Consider the following 13,214-nt stretch of genomic DNA (forward strand, 5'->3'; position numbering starts at 1 on the left):
CCTTTGTGAACAAATTCACCACTTCCTCCATCCCCTCTACCCTTCCAAGGGCAATTAATATGGAATGGGTTTTCAGTTATAATGATTTTTCAATTTAATAATACATTATCATGTGGCTAAAAACTTACAAATGACAATGCATTAGTGAACCAGGAGGTCAACGCCTACATCCCAAGTTCAAAACTCATCATCCCTTAAATTAATGTAACAGTTTTGAATCCTCCTCCTCCCCCACCGCTTAATAAAATAAATCAAAAAATAAAAAAAGAAAAACCGGAAGGTTACGTAGCGATGAACCACGCAAGTCCTCCTAGGTGTCCAGAAGCACTTAATTGCATGCATATTGTAAACTTGTCATGACCACCACAATTTCTACCAAAAGATAGCATGCATCGGACAACTGTACAAAGAAAGATGCTTTGTTTGTTTGTTTGTTTTGCAATAAGAGGACCTAGTGAGAGAAAAAAAAACGTAGCAAAAATGGAAGCCTTCCCTCTTTGCATGATCATTGCTTTGTTATCAGTTGCTGAATATTTTTTCATCACTCGTCTCGTCCACCGCGGCAAATATGAGAATTGGAAAAACTCCCCGCCAGGACCTGTTGGATGGCCGATACTCGGCAACCTTCTTCAACTCAACAGCAGCGAAATACATGAACACTTGTTTAAGCTATCCAAAATTCATGGCCCGCTCTTTAGCCTGAAATTGGGTCCAAAGCCGGTCATTGTGGCAGCTTCGCCAGAAATGGCACGCCTTATCCTCAAGGAACAGGAGGCTGCTTTCTCCAGTCATATCGCCAACAAGATCGCCCAAGTCGTGTCATATGATGACACCTCTCTTGTATATTCTCCCATGGGTACACGATGGAGAGTGTTCAGAAGAATATTTAATAAAAATATCTGTTAATTTGATAAGAGGTACATACATGCCAGACTGGTTTTTTTTTTTTTTCGATTCTATTTCAAATGATTGGGGCTGTTGACAAGTGATTTTGAAATGACTAAGAGCTCATTTGAAAGTGCTTTTAAAATGACTAAAAGTGCTTTTGTTGAAATTAATTTTAGGGTCATTTTAGTTTCAGCCCTAAGACTAAAACCTTATTTGTTATATTTTGATTAAGGTCCTTAGCCTCATTTAAGAAATTTAACTCATGCATTTAATGTCCCACAAATTATGAAATTCAGACAAATTCAAATAATACTTTTTAAATATAAATAAATACTTAAAAATCAATTTTGGCATAATATTGTTCTTCACAAAAATTATAGCAAAACAATAATGTACCCACATAAATATTAACATATTTAATGTGTGTGTGTATATATATATATATAATTAGCATGGGTACATTTTGCAAAATATGGATACAAATACAAATAAAGTTTAAAAATATAGGCACAGAAAAGAATTAATAAAGGGGTTGCAAATTTAAAAAAAGGGTTGCAAATTAAAAATGAGTACAAAGTAAAAATAAAAATATATGATAAAAATATTTAGCCATAAATATAAATATACCAAATATAACGTTTTGAACACTAAATGAATTATTTAGAAATAAAAAATATTTTATTATTGAAATAATTAATGACATTTATTAAAATCTAAGGACTTTGATCAAAAATTGAAAAGCAATAAGGAAATCAAGAGAAAGAAAAATAGGGATGGGACCCTAACTTTTCCTTAATTTTAGGTTCCAAAAGCACTTTTAAGTGCTTTTTGGAAGAAGCACTTTAGTGCTTTTCTAGGATCCCCTTGAATTTTTACGAAGAATTGGTTTAAAAAACATTTTCATTAAAAGCGTTTTTAGTTATTTTAAAAGCACTTTTGAATGAGCCCTAAGAACACTTCCAGAAGACCAAATGCACTTTGACTATATTTAGCAGAAAAAGTTAAAATACTTCAAAAAATGGCAAGCATTTAAATTTTTATGTGCTTCCGGTAAAAACACTTACAAAAAGAATTCTTCTTTAAGAAACCATTGAACGCTTTTGGCACGAAATTTTTTATTTGGGCAATTTCATTGTTGCGTTTTGATACTAATCTACGTGCTATAATTAATAATAGTGAAATATATGACTATATTAGTGACACCGCTTAACTAGATTGTGAGTTTAGTTCATTCTTATAATAAAATCCTCTCCTATACATTGAGGATATGCTTAAGTATTTGGGAAAATTGTCAAACTTAATACACACATGAAATATCGGAGAATTTTTTTTTTTCAGATATTGAAAAAGAAATTTTCATTTTTATATTGATATTGATACTCGCAGAAAATTAGAAATCTGAATATGGTTTATTCTTTCAATTGTTTATAGGTCCATGGATTACTGAAGCAGCTCTATTCAGCTTCTTCGGCAAAGAATCCGAGGGTTTTCATCACCATAGCCAACATTACAAGTAACCTTGCATGCAGTAAGAGCCTTTTTGAATACACAACAAAGGAAGGGAGAGAAATGAAACAATCATTAAGAGAATTAGTAAAAGCTCTCGGCTTGGGCAATGTTGCTGATTTCTTCTCATTATTCAAGCCTTTTGATCCTCAAGGGCTCAAGAGGAGAACATTGGCGATCTTTCGGAAACTTTTCATTCACAACTAGAGGTGTTGCAACAGGCTTGCAACCAACCATTTTGAATTTTTCTAGAAGTGTTTTTGCATATTTCTTTTGAGTAATAAAGATACCGTCATTTGATTGAATGATACTAATTTCCAAAAAATAATGCAACATGCCTAGATCACTCATCTCATTTTTCCTCATCATGTCATTCTTGAAATTCAAGATCATTTTATCACTACTTCCAGTATAAACCAAATCATCAACATATAAGGAAACAATAAGGATATCTTAAATACCTTCAGTTTTGACATAGATGGCATGTTCATTCTCACTTCTTTGAAATCCCCTTTCATTGAAATATGAGTTGATCTCTCCATACCATGCTCTCAGAGCTTGTTTCAGGCCATAAAGTGTCTTATTAAGCTTGTACACCTTGTGCTCTTGTCCATTAAGAACAAATCCTTGAGGTTGATCAACGAATGCCTCTTCTTTTAGGACCCCATTTAGGAAAGCAGACTTGACGTCAAGTTGGTGTAGAAACCACCCCTTATGAGCAGCTTCAGAAATAAGGCCTCTAATTGTTTCATGCCTAGCTACCGATGCAAAGGTTTCTTGGAAGTCAATCCCAAGTTTTTGAGAATAACCATTTGCTACCAATCTAGTTTTGTTCCTTTGAATGGAACCATCTTGATCAAGCTTAGTCTTATAAATCCATTTCACTCCAATGACGGAGTTGTCACAAGGTTTGTCCACTAGTTCCCATGTCTTGTTTTTCACAATGACATTAATCTCCTCTTGCATTGCAGCCTTCCATGTATCTTTTTTCACTATATCATCAAAGTTTTTCGGTTCTACAACACAGAAATTGCACCTTTCATAGACTTCATTTAAGCTCCTTAACTGAACCAGTGTTGAACTTGGACTCGAAGGTGTGGGAGAGTGAACTTGAGGATTGTTTTCAGGTGACAATTTTGGAATTTCCGGCTCAATTTCCTCTTCATTTGGCTAATTTTCTTCTTCAATTTTGATTAGTGCAAATTCCTCTCGGATGGCTGCTTGATTCCAATCCCACGAAGATTTCTCACTAAAGGGAACATCTTTACAAACCACAACTTTCTTCTTTTTTAAGTTATAGAGTCTATACCCTTTTGTGCGTGAAGATAGCCTATGAAAATGCATCTTTCACTTGACTCATCAAGTTTTTGTCTTAGTTCTTTCGGAACATAAGCAAAGCAGATTGACCCAAACATTCTCAAGTGATTCACGGAAGGTTTTGTTCCACTACATGCCTTAAATGGTGTCTTGCCTTCAACCGCCACTATCGAATGCCTATTCATCAAGTAGACCACTGTATTAACTGCCTCACCCCACAAATATTGAGGCATTCCCTTGTCATGCAACATTGCCTTAGCCATTTTGACTATGGTTCTGTTTTTTCACTTAGCTACTCCATTTTGTTATGGAGTGTAGCTGATAGTAAGCTGCCTTTCCAAGTCAATATCTTGACAAAATTTATCAAATTCCGTGCATGTGTACTCTGACACTTCGAATAGCTTTGATTAGATAACCAGATTGTCACTTAACCATAGCTTGAAACTTCTTGAAGATTGAGAATACTTCTAATTTATGTCTTAGAAAGTATACCCAAGTCATTCTGGAATAATCATCCATGAAGATTAGGAAATACTTGCTTCCCACTTGAGTAGAGGTCTTCATGGGTCTACAAACATCTGTATGAATCAATTCCAATAGAGTTTTTGCTCTCCTAGATTTACCATGTGGAAATGAATCTCTATAATGCTTCCCAAGTGCACAACCTTCATAGATTTCTTCATTTTCTTGGATACTCGGCAACCCATGCACCATTTCTTTTTCTTGTAGCTTCTTGAGACTTTGAAAATTCAAGTGGCCAAGCCTTTTATGCCATAGCTTTGAATCTTCTTGCACTTCCATCTTGAGTATAGATTGAGTTGCATACTCAATTGTAAGAGAAAAGCTTCTACTCTTCCTCATCTCAATCTTAGCCAAGAGTTGTTCACGATTCCTCCCATCATATATCTTGCAAGTATTGTCTCCAAAATACAAGTAGTAGCCATGCTCAATGAGTTGTCCAAGACTTAGCAAATTTTGCTTCAAATCAGGTACTAACATGACATCCTTGATGAACATCTTTCCATTCTTCGTATGCACGAAAATAGTACCTCTTCCCAATGTATCAAATAGCTGCCCATTTCCCATCTTCACTCGGGTTGGGTTTGTAGTGTCAATATTATGGAGAATGTTCTTGTTCACCGTCATTTGATTGCTATAGCTGCCGTCCACAAACCAAACTTTAGCTTTTCCTTGGACAATTGTATCATGACCAACATAAAACATATTGGTATCTTCACCTTCTGCTTTGGTGTAGTGAGCTAGCTGATTATCTTTGTAGGTACAATCCTTTGGCATATGCCGGAATCTACTACACTTGTGGCATTTCACTTTTCCCTTGAACTAACATTCACCAGAATGAGCTTTGTCACAAATTTTGCATTTCAAAACATACAAACTCTTCTCAACCTTTTTCTTCTCTTCAAATTACCCTTTCCTTCCCACACTTTGTTTTTGCCTTTCCAATTCTTGTTGGACTTGGCTTTGCTTTAACTTGAACTAGCTTCAGTTTTTGGATTCACTGTAAGTGTTTGGAAAACATTTTCTACATCATTATTGTCATGCCTGGATAGTCTCTGAGCAAAACCCTTAAGTGCACCAATCAATTCTTCAACACTCAAAGTTGACAAATCCCTAGTCTCCTCTATGATTGAAACTATGTTGTCATACTTTCTTGGCAAGTTAATTAGATACTTCTGAACTATTCTCTCATCAGACAAGGTTTCACCATAACTTTTCATTTGATTAATAATCTTAGACAATCTACTCAGGTAATCATCTAACAATTCATCATCTTTCATTCTTTTGTACTCAAAATCTCTTCTCAAAGATTGGAGTTTGACTGCCCTTACCTTAGTAGAGCCTCTGTAAACTGTCTCCAACACATCCCAAGCTGATTTGGCATTTGTCTCGTTCAAAATTCTCGGAAATATTTCATCTGAGATAGCACTTTGGATGACCCCCAATTGTTTTTGCATCTCTCTTGATGTTTAAATTCAGTTTCCTTGTTTGAGAGTCTATCAAAACCACATTACTTAGAGTTACCACATAGCCATCTTCAATCAAGCTCTACAAATCATGAGATACAAAAATTGTTCTCAACTTTGTCCTCCAGAAGTCATAATTCTCTCCACTGAAGATAGGAGTTCGAATCACTCCACTGATACTTGAACCAACCATGAATTTGAAATTTTTTATTCTAGGGTTTCACTTAGAATTTTTCCCCTTTTGAGAATAAAAAAAGGCCCCACTTTTTTATCAGATTAGCTCTGATACCATGTTGATATTCAAACAATCTTTCATCTCAATAAACTAAACACAGGCTAGAAAGATGAAGCAACATATGACAAATACGAGCAGCAGCTTGTTGTGGGAAAACAGAGGGCAAAGAGCAAACGGGGAAACAGAGGGCAGAGAGCTTTTTTCACAAAGAGAGATTTTTTTGATATTCATTGAATGTCCTAGTACATTGGACAGCTAATAAGGCAAATGGTTAGCCTTTTTACAAAAGATCTATGCCATACATGTGGCAATAGATTAGAGATCCAAAACATTTCAAATTATAAATAAAAGGATTAACTTTAATACTTTCGGTAAGTCAATGTATAAAATTGATATATATTGTTGGCCCATTGTTTAAATTAGTTTTAGATTTTGAGTCCGGTAGCTGTTAGGCTTTTAGGACTAGTGATCGTTTAACAAATCAAACCTATTTGAAATCGATTCATTTTGAGAAATTAAGAATTGTCTTGATTTTGATTTTGCAGGACATGTTCATTGCAAGCACGAAGACAAGCACAAGCACTGTCGAGTGGGGAATGGCAGAGATCCTAAAAAACCCTGATGTACACAAGAAAATAATTATGGAATTGGATGAAGTTGTTGGAAAGGACAGGTTCATCGAAGAAAGCGACATTGCGAATTTGCCTTACCTTCAAGCAGCAGTGAAAGAAGTTTTCTGACTCCACCCATCAGTCCCACTCATTACTCTTTGCTCATATGAGGCTTGTGAGGTTTCAATTGAAAAGGCCAAGAGTGTCATTACCATCCCTAAACCTAGACTCTCAACTTCTGTTTACCTGTAATGTTCTGTGATACCTAGTGTTGGAAATAATAAGATCAATATAACAATTGTTATTCAACAGATATGCCTATTATCTAGTGCTAGAAGCTTCGCCAGAAGCAAGCAAGATTATAATACATGACTTATCTTAGTTCGATCTGATACCTCTCGATTCAGAGAAGATGGTCGTAGATCATTGCATTTTTTTAGTGAAAGGGGTTCCGGGGTGAAAGGTGAAAATGGGAGTAAGTATCCGTTCAAGCACAAAGCCTCGCTTTGCTGCTTCTTTATAGCATTTGTGTAGTGAATGCTACTATAATTTAGAGAATGGATGGTGTACGTTTTTATTTTATTTTATTTTTTTAAATCACGCGATCTTATCTACATGAAGGGTGGGGGAGTGGAATAAGCTCATAATCTAACCATAATAATTTGGTTCGAATTTGTCTTTGGTGAGAATGAATGTTATGGGTGGATCAATTACAACTAATATATATACTTTGGTCTCTTTTCTCAGGTCTGTGTGGTCCTCTCTAGAAAGGAACTCTTCCCATTGAGTGTTCTTTGATCAAATCTGTAACCAAGAGAGGAGAAGACAAGTATTAGCATGGCTTTAACGTCTTCTACACCTAGTGAGTATACTTAATTAACTATGGTAACCTTAAGCATGGATATTTACTGTAATAAATGCAGTATGTAATAGTTCATGCATTATTGTCTTTAACATCATTTAGGTTTCAGTTGTGTTCAATCTATAATATGGCCAACATGTGGTACGTATCAGAGCCACACCAATTAAACCTTATACATATGATAGTTGATTATAATGTTCCGCGGTGCGAAATGATGTTGAATTCCATTGGCTTTGTGATTTTTTGTTTGCACATTTATTCATACGATATTCTCAAATTTTGATAGCATAATTATTCTCTTTACATATCTTACGTATCTTGCTGTTCTTATAATTGCTGCCACTCAATATCAAGTTTTCTAGGCAATTATTTGAAATATATGATGCTATCATCATTATTTCTCTTATGCTATTTTACTGATGTCTAAATTTGCAAGGAGTACATTAATGGATTATGGAATAACTGTAATTGATCTAGCGCTTAAGGCAGACTAATGGATTATGGAATAACTTTAGTATAACACCAAAAGTGTAGGACTAAATGTAATCTTTCAGAACCCCATAATGATCATTTTGGTAGTGGTTTACAAATATTAACAAGTAATATACTTCCAAAGAAGTGACTATGTTGGGTTCATTTATGTGATCATTGTATTGAGAGTGATGGAACACAGGCTATATTTGTACTCCAACTTACCCAGAGGTAATGTTATATAAATGGTTTTAGTGTCCTATGACTTGGCTAGCAAAAATTTTGGAATACATTATTATGTATGGACAGTTTCTTGCCCAAATTATAGGTGTGACTGAAACCATAATTTAAGTATGACAAGAAGTTTAGTATTCATTCTTGGTCATGTATTTATGACATTTTCCAAATTCTTTTCAAATTATGGTAGGTTTCAATATGATGAGTTCGGTAAATGTGAGAAGTTGAAGCAACAACTTCAAAACATGGAAGCAACAAATCAAAATGAATCATGGAATGTTGGAGTTCAACATAACATTCAAGGCTCCTCAACCTTCTGCATTAACAGATGAAAGAACTGCACAAGAGAGGGAATATTTTGCAAAGTGGGATAGGGCAAACCAAATGTCCCTACTCATCATGCAAAATTCCATGGATTAACATATCAGAAGAAGGAATCCTAGCTGTGATTTGGCCAAGAGTTACATGGACAAGGTTGAAGAAAAGTTTAAAAGGTCAAACAAAGCTGAGACTACAGGGGTTTATTTGTCAGCATTAATAAACACTAAACATGATGGTTCTAGCAGTGTTCAAGAGCATTTGTTGAAATTGGTTATCATGGCCAACAAATTGAGTGCAATGGACATTGGAATCAATGATCATTTCCTTGTTCATATAGCTTTTTACTCTTTGTCCAATGAATATGAGCAACTTAAGGTGAGTTACAATACTCAGAATGAGGTCTGGAGTATCAATGAACAAATAGCTATTTGTTACCAAGAGGAACGAATGAAATACCCTAAGTGGGGTCCCATGCAAATTTCGTAAAAATCAACACAAGGAATATTCTAGGAATATTCCTAAGAATATAACGGAGTATTCCATCTGGATCCAGGTCAAGTCAGAACAAGGTTTTGGATTCGGTTCTAGGTTGCGGGTCGGGTTGACTTGGTTTCAGGCCATGGATTGGCCGATCTCCACAAAGAAGAAAGTTAGAGCTTGGAGAGCTCCGTTCATCCCCAAATCTCATCTAAAACTAGTAATTCAATATATCAAATTGAAGCCCAAGGAACAAGGAAGAATATTAAATATTATACCCATCACGTGGTCGGAGTTGGTCAAAAAATGGTCTGCAACCCGCGGCATTCCTCGCTGGAAAATGGGTTTGTTACCCTAAGTTGATTTCATGCTAATCCTTCACCAAAATGAGTATACAGACTTAGCAATCGCACCAAACATCAATTTGAGACAGAGAAAAGTGACTATGAGGCTCACCTAATCAGAGATGGTGGAACTCGCCGGCTTCCATGGTGCCTAGGTCTCAATTGGAGCCTAGCACTCTATTTAAGGATCTTAAACTCGAGAAGGAATGAAGAATGAGTGGTGATGGTGGTATGTGATTGAGACTCATCTGGGACGATGATGGTGGTGTATGTGATATCCTTTGCATTTGCAAAGTGAGACAGGGAGGAGATATGAGAGAGCTAAGGGAAGAGAGTTACGGGGAAGGGAAGCCAGGAACAAGGGAACATGTGGCCCTCTAGTGGTTCACAACATGAAATTACTAATTGCGAGAAATATCACTCAATCGTGATGCTAACTATTAAAGATGGAAAAATTTAGCAATGCACTATTCTTTAACATCGATCAGCTTGATGTTTTAGTGTTTTCAAATAGCAAGAGGCAACGTCAGAGAGCTCATGAGTGCAATGTCTATGCCTACACCCGTGCTTAATTATTCCTTCTCTCACTTCTAAGGTTTATTAATTATATCAATTTGTGTGGGCTTGAGATTCTATTTGAATTTGGGGTTGAGGTTAAGTGTATGTCGTCAAGATTATTCCTTTGATCCAGGATGTTGAGGCTGTATCTGGCCAGGTTCTTTTGTGAACAAAATTCACATATATCACTTCCTCTATCCCCTCTAACATGGAACGCATTCACCGTCATTATGACATTTCAATTTAATAATGCATTGTCCACGTGGCTAAAAACTTACAAATGACAATGCATTATTTAACCGGGAGGTCAACCCATACATCCCAAGTTTAAAACTCATCATCCCTTAATTAATGTAACAATTTCGAATTTTTCCACTTTCCCACCCCTTAATAATCTAAATAAAACTTGATCATAGCCAAAAGGCCGATAAATGTATAAAATAATCTAAACTACATAATAATAGAACTAACTTTGTCAACAAAAAAAAAAACTAATGAAATTATAATTATAACCTTTAATACATAAAAAATGGGAGAAAATAAACAAAAGAGGGGCATTAAAGTAATTTAAAGCAAACAACTTTTTTTTTCTTTCTAAACCTCACAATCATGTCACCGTATCATAACCCTCTAAACTCTCTCTCTCTCTTTCTCTTTCACTCTCCATAACTATCAACACCTTTTTTTGTCTATGCCTGTGACATCCCACATCGCCCAGGGGAGTGATCCTTAAATGTATATTTCCATCCTTACCTAGCACGAGGCCTTTTGGGAGCTCACTGGCTTCGGGTTCCGTAGGAACTCCGAAGTTAAGCGAGAAAGGGGCTAGAGCAATCCCATGATGGGTGACCCACTGTGAAGTTGCTCGTGAGTTCCCAAAAACAAAACCGTGAGGGAATGGTAAGCCCAAAGCGGACAATATCGTGCTACGGTGGTGAAGCGGGCCCGGGAAGTGATCCGCCCCGGGCCGGGATGTGACAATGCCTACATAACTCCTACCAAAAAAAAAATTAATAAAAATTAAAACAATATTTGAGAAAAATAAAAATAAAAGTAATATTTCTCACACATGAAGTGTGTGACCTTTGCTAATCTTTATTAATTAATGAAACCCTCTTTGTCAACGAGAGTGACAAATATAATTTCACAGGTCCAATAATGTAATTTCACATGTCCAAATTTTACTGTTTTTTTATTGAAACCTCACAGGTGATGTTAAAAATTAAAATATCTCTAATATTTAAAATTAAAAATTAAAAAATAAAAACCAAAAACAAAAACCTCCCCACTCCCCCAACGTTCTCTCTCTCTCTCCCTCTCTCCTTCTCATTTTCTAAAAAAATGTGTTCATACACATAAATGTGTAGGCAAATGCTAGTAATAAATTAAAAAAATCAGGAGGTCACGTGGAGGTGAACCATGTAAGTCCTCCTAGGTGTAGGCTTCTACACCCTATTTGCCTTGTTTATCCAAAATCACTTTATTGCGTGCATACTGTAAACTTGTCATCACCAGCACAATTTCTACCTGAAGGCGTTACACGCATCAGAGAAAGAGAGCATGCATCGAACAACTGCACAAAGAAAGATGCTTCGTTTGTTTGTTTTTGTTTTGTTTTCTTTCCTTTTTGGGAGTTGATTGCAATAAGAGGACCTAGAGAGAACGAAAAAAACGTATAGCAAAAATGGAACCCTTCCCTCTCTGCTTGATCATTGCTTTGTTATCAGTTGCTGCATATTTTTCATCACCCATCTCGTCCACGGCGGCAAATATGAGAATTGGAAAAACTCACCTCCAGGACCTGTTGGATGGCCGATACTCGGCAACCTTCTTCAATTGAGCAGCAGCAAAATACATGAACACTTGTTTAAGCCATCCAAAATTCATGGCCCGCTCTTTAGCCTGAAATTGGGTCCAAAATCGGTCATTGTGCCAACTTCGCCAGAAATGGCACGCCTTATCCTCAAGGAACGGGAGGCTATTTTCTCCAGTCATATCGCCAACAAGATCACCCAAGTCATGTCATATGATGACACCTCTCTTGTATATTCTCCCATGGGTACACGATGGAGAGTGTTCACAGACGGAGCTACAAAAGGCCCAGGGGAGGCATCCGCCCCCACTCAGTTTTTTGGGTGAATGGAAAAAAATGTAATATGACAATTAAAAGTTTGAGTTTGGTTCCAAACATTCCACGTTTCCTAACCTAAACCAAGCTCAATCGTTGGGGGCTGGGGTGGGGGTGGTACATTGGCGATCTTTCAGAAATATGATGCTTTGTATGAGAAACTTATCGACGAGAGGTTGCAAGAGAGGGAAATCGGAATCAACAATACTACTAAGAAGGAGAAAGGGGACATGTTAGATGCATTATTGAACTATAGAAGTGATAAAGATGATGATCTGAGAACCCTTTCTAGAAACATGATCAAAAGCTTGATTTCCGTAAGTCAATACATGAGCTTGATATACATTGCTGGTCCATTGTTTTTAACAGTTTTAGCTTTTGGGTCCGGTGGCTGTTAGGCTTTTGGAACTAGTGATTGTGTAACAAATCAAACCAATTTGAAATCGATTCATTTTAAGAAATTAAGAATTGGTCTTGATTTTGATTTTGCAGGACATGCATGTTCATTGCAAGCACGGATACAACTACAAGCATTGTCGAGTGGGGAATGGCAGAGATCCTCAGAAATCCTGGTGTACATAAGAAAATAGTTCTGGAGCTGGACCAAGTTGTTGGAAAGGACATGTTTGTTGAAGAAGGCGACATTGCGAATTTGCCTTACCTTCAAGAGCAGTGAAAGAAGTTTTCCGACTCCACCCAGCAGCCCCACTCATTGGTCGTCGCCCAAACGAGGCTTGTGAGGTTGCTGGGTATCGTATTCCTAAGGATTGGGTTGCAGTGGTGAACATTTGGGGGATTGGTAGAGATCCAAGCATTTAGGAAGAACCTTGCAAATTTAAACCCGAAAGGTTTATTGGTTCGAAGTTTGATGTGAAAGGCCAAGACTTCAATCTACTGCCATTTGGGTGTGGGAAAAGGATCTGTGTAGGATGGCCGCTTGCTCATCTCACGGTGCACTTTTACTTGGCAGCATTTCTCCATGCCTTTGAGTGGGAATGCCCTCCAAGAGTCGTGGACAATATGGAAGAATTTGTTGGGACTACAATTCAAAAAGCCAAGAGTATCATCGCCGTCCCCAAACCTAGACTCTCAACTTCTGTTTACCTGTAATGTTCTGTGATACCTAGTGTTGGAAATAAGATCAATGTAACAACTGTTAATCAACAGATGTTATAGCGATTTTGTAGTGAATGTTACTCTAATTTAGAGAATAGATGGCGTACTTTTTTTTTTTTTTTTTAAATCACATGATATTATCTACATGAAGGTGGGGA

General features: G+C 36.6%; 1 pseudogene; it reads left to right on the top strand.

Annotated features, from left to right (window-relative positions):
• The first annotated feature begins 480 nt into the window (after nt 1-480).
• LOC137740778 (iridoid oxidase-like) lies at nt 481-13,050 on the top strand (annotated as a pseudogene).
• Nucleotides 13,051-13,214: the final 164 nt, after the last annotated feature.

Source organism: Pyrus communis, chromosome 9, assembly GCF_041283825.1.
Source record: "Pyrus communis isolate YQ-2024b chromosome 9, ASM4128382v1, whole genome shotgun sequence".
NCBI lineage: Eukaryota > Viridiplantae > Streptophyta > Magnoliopsida > Rosales > Rosaceae > Pyrus > Pyrus communis.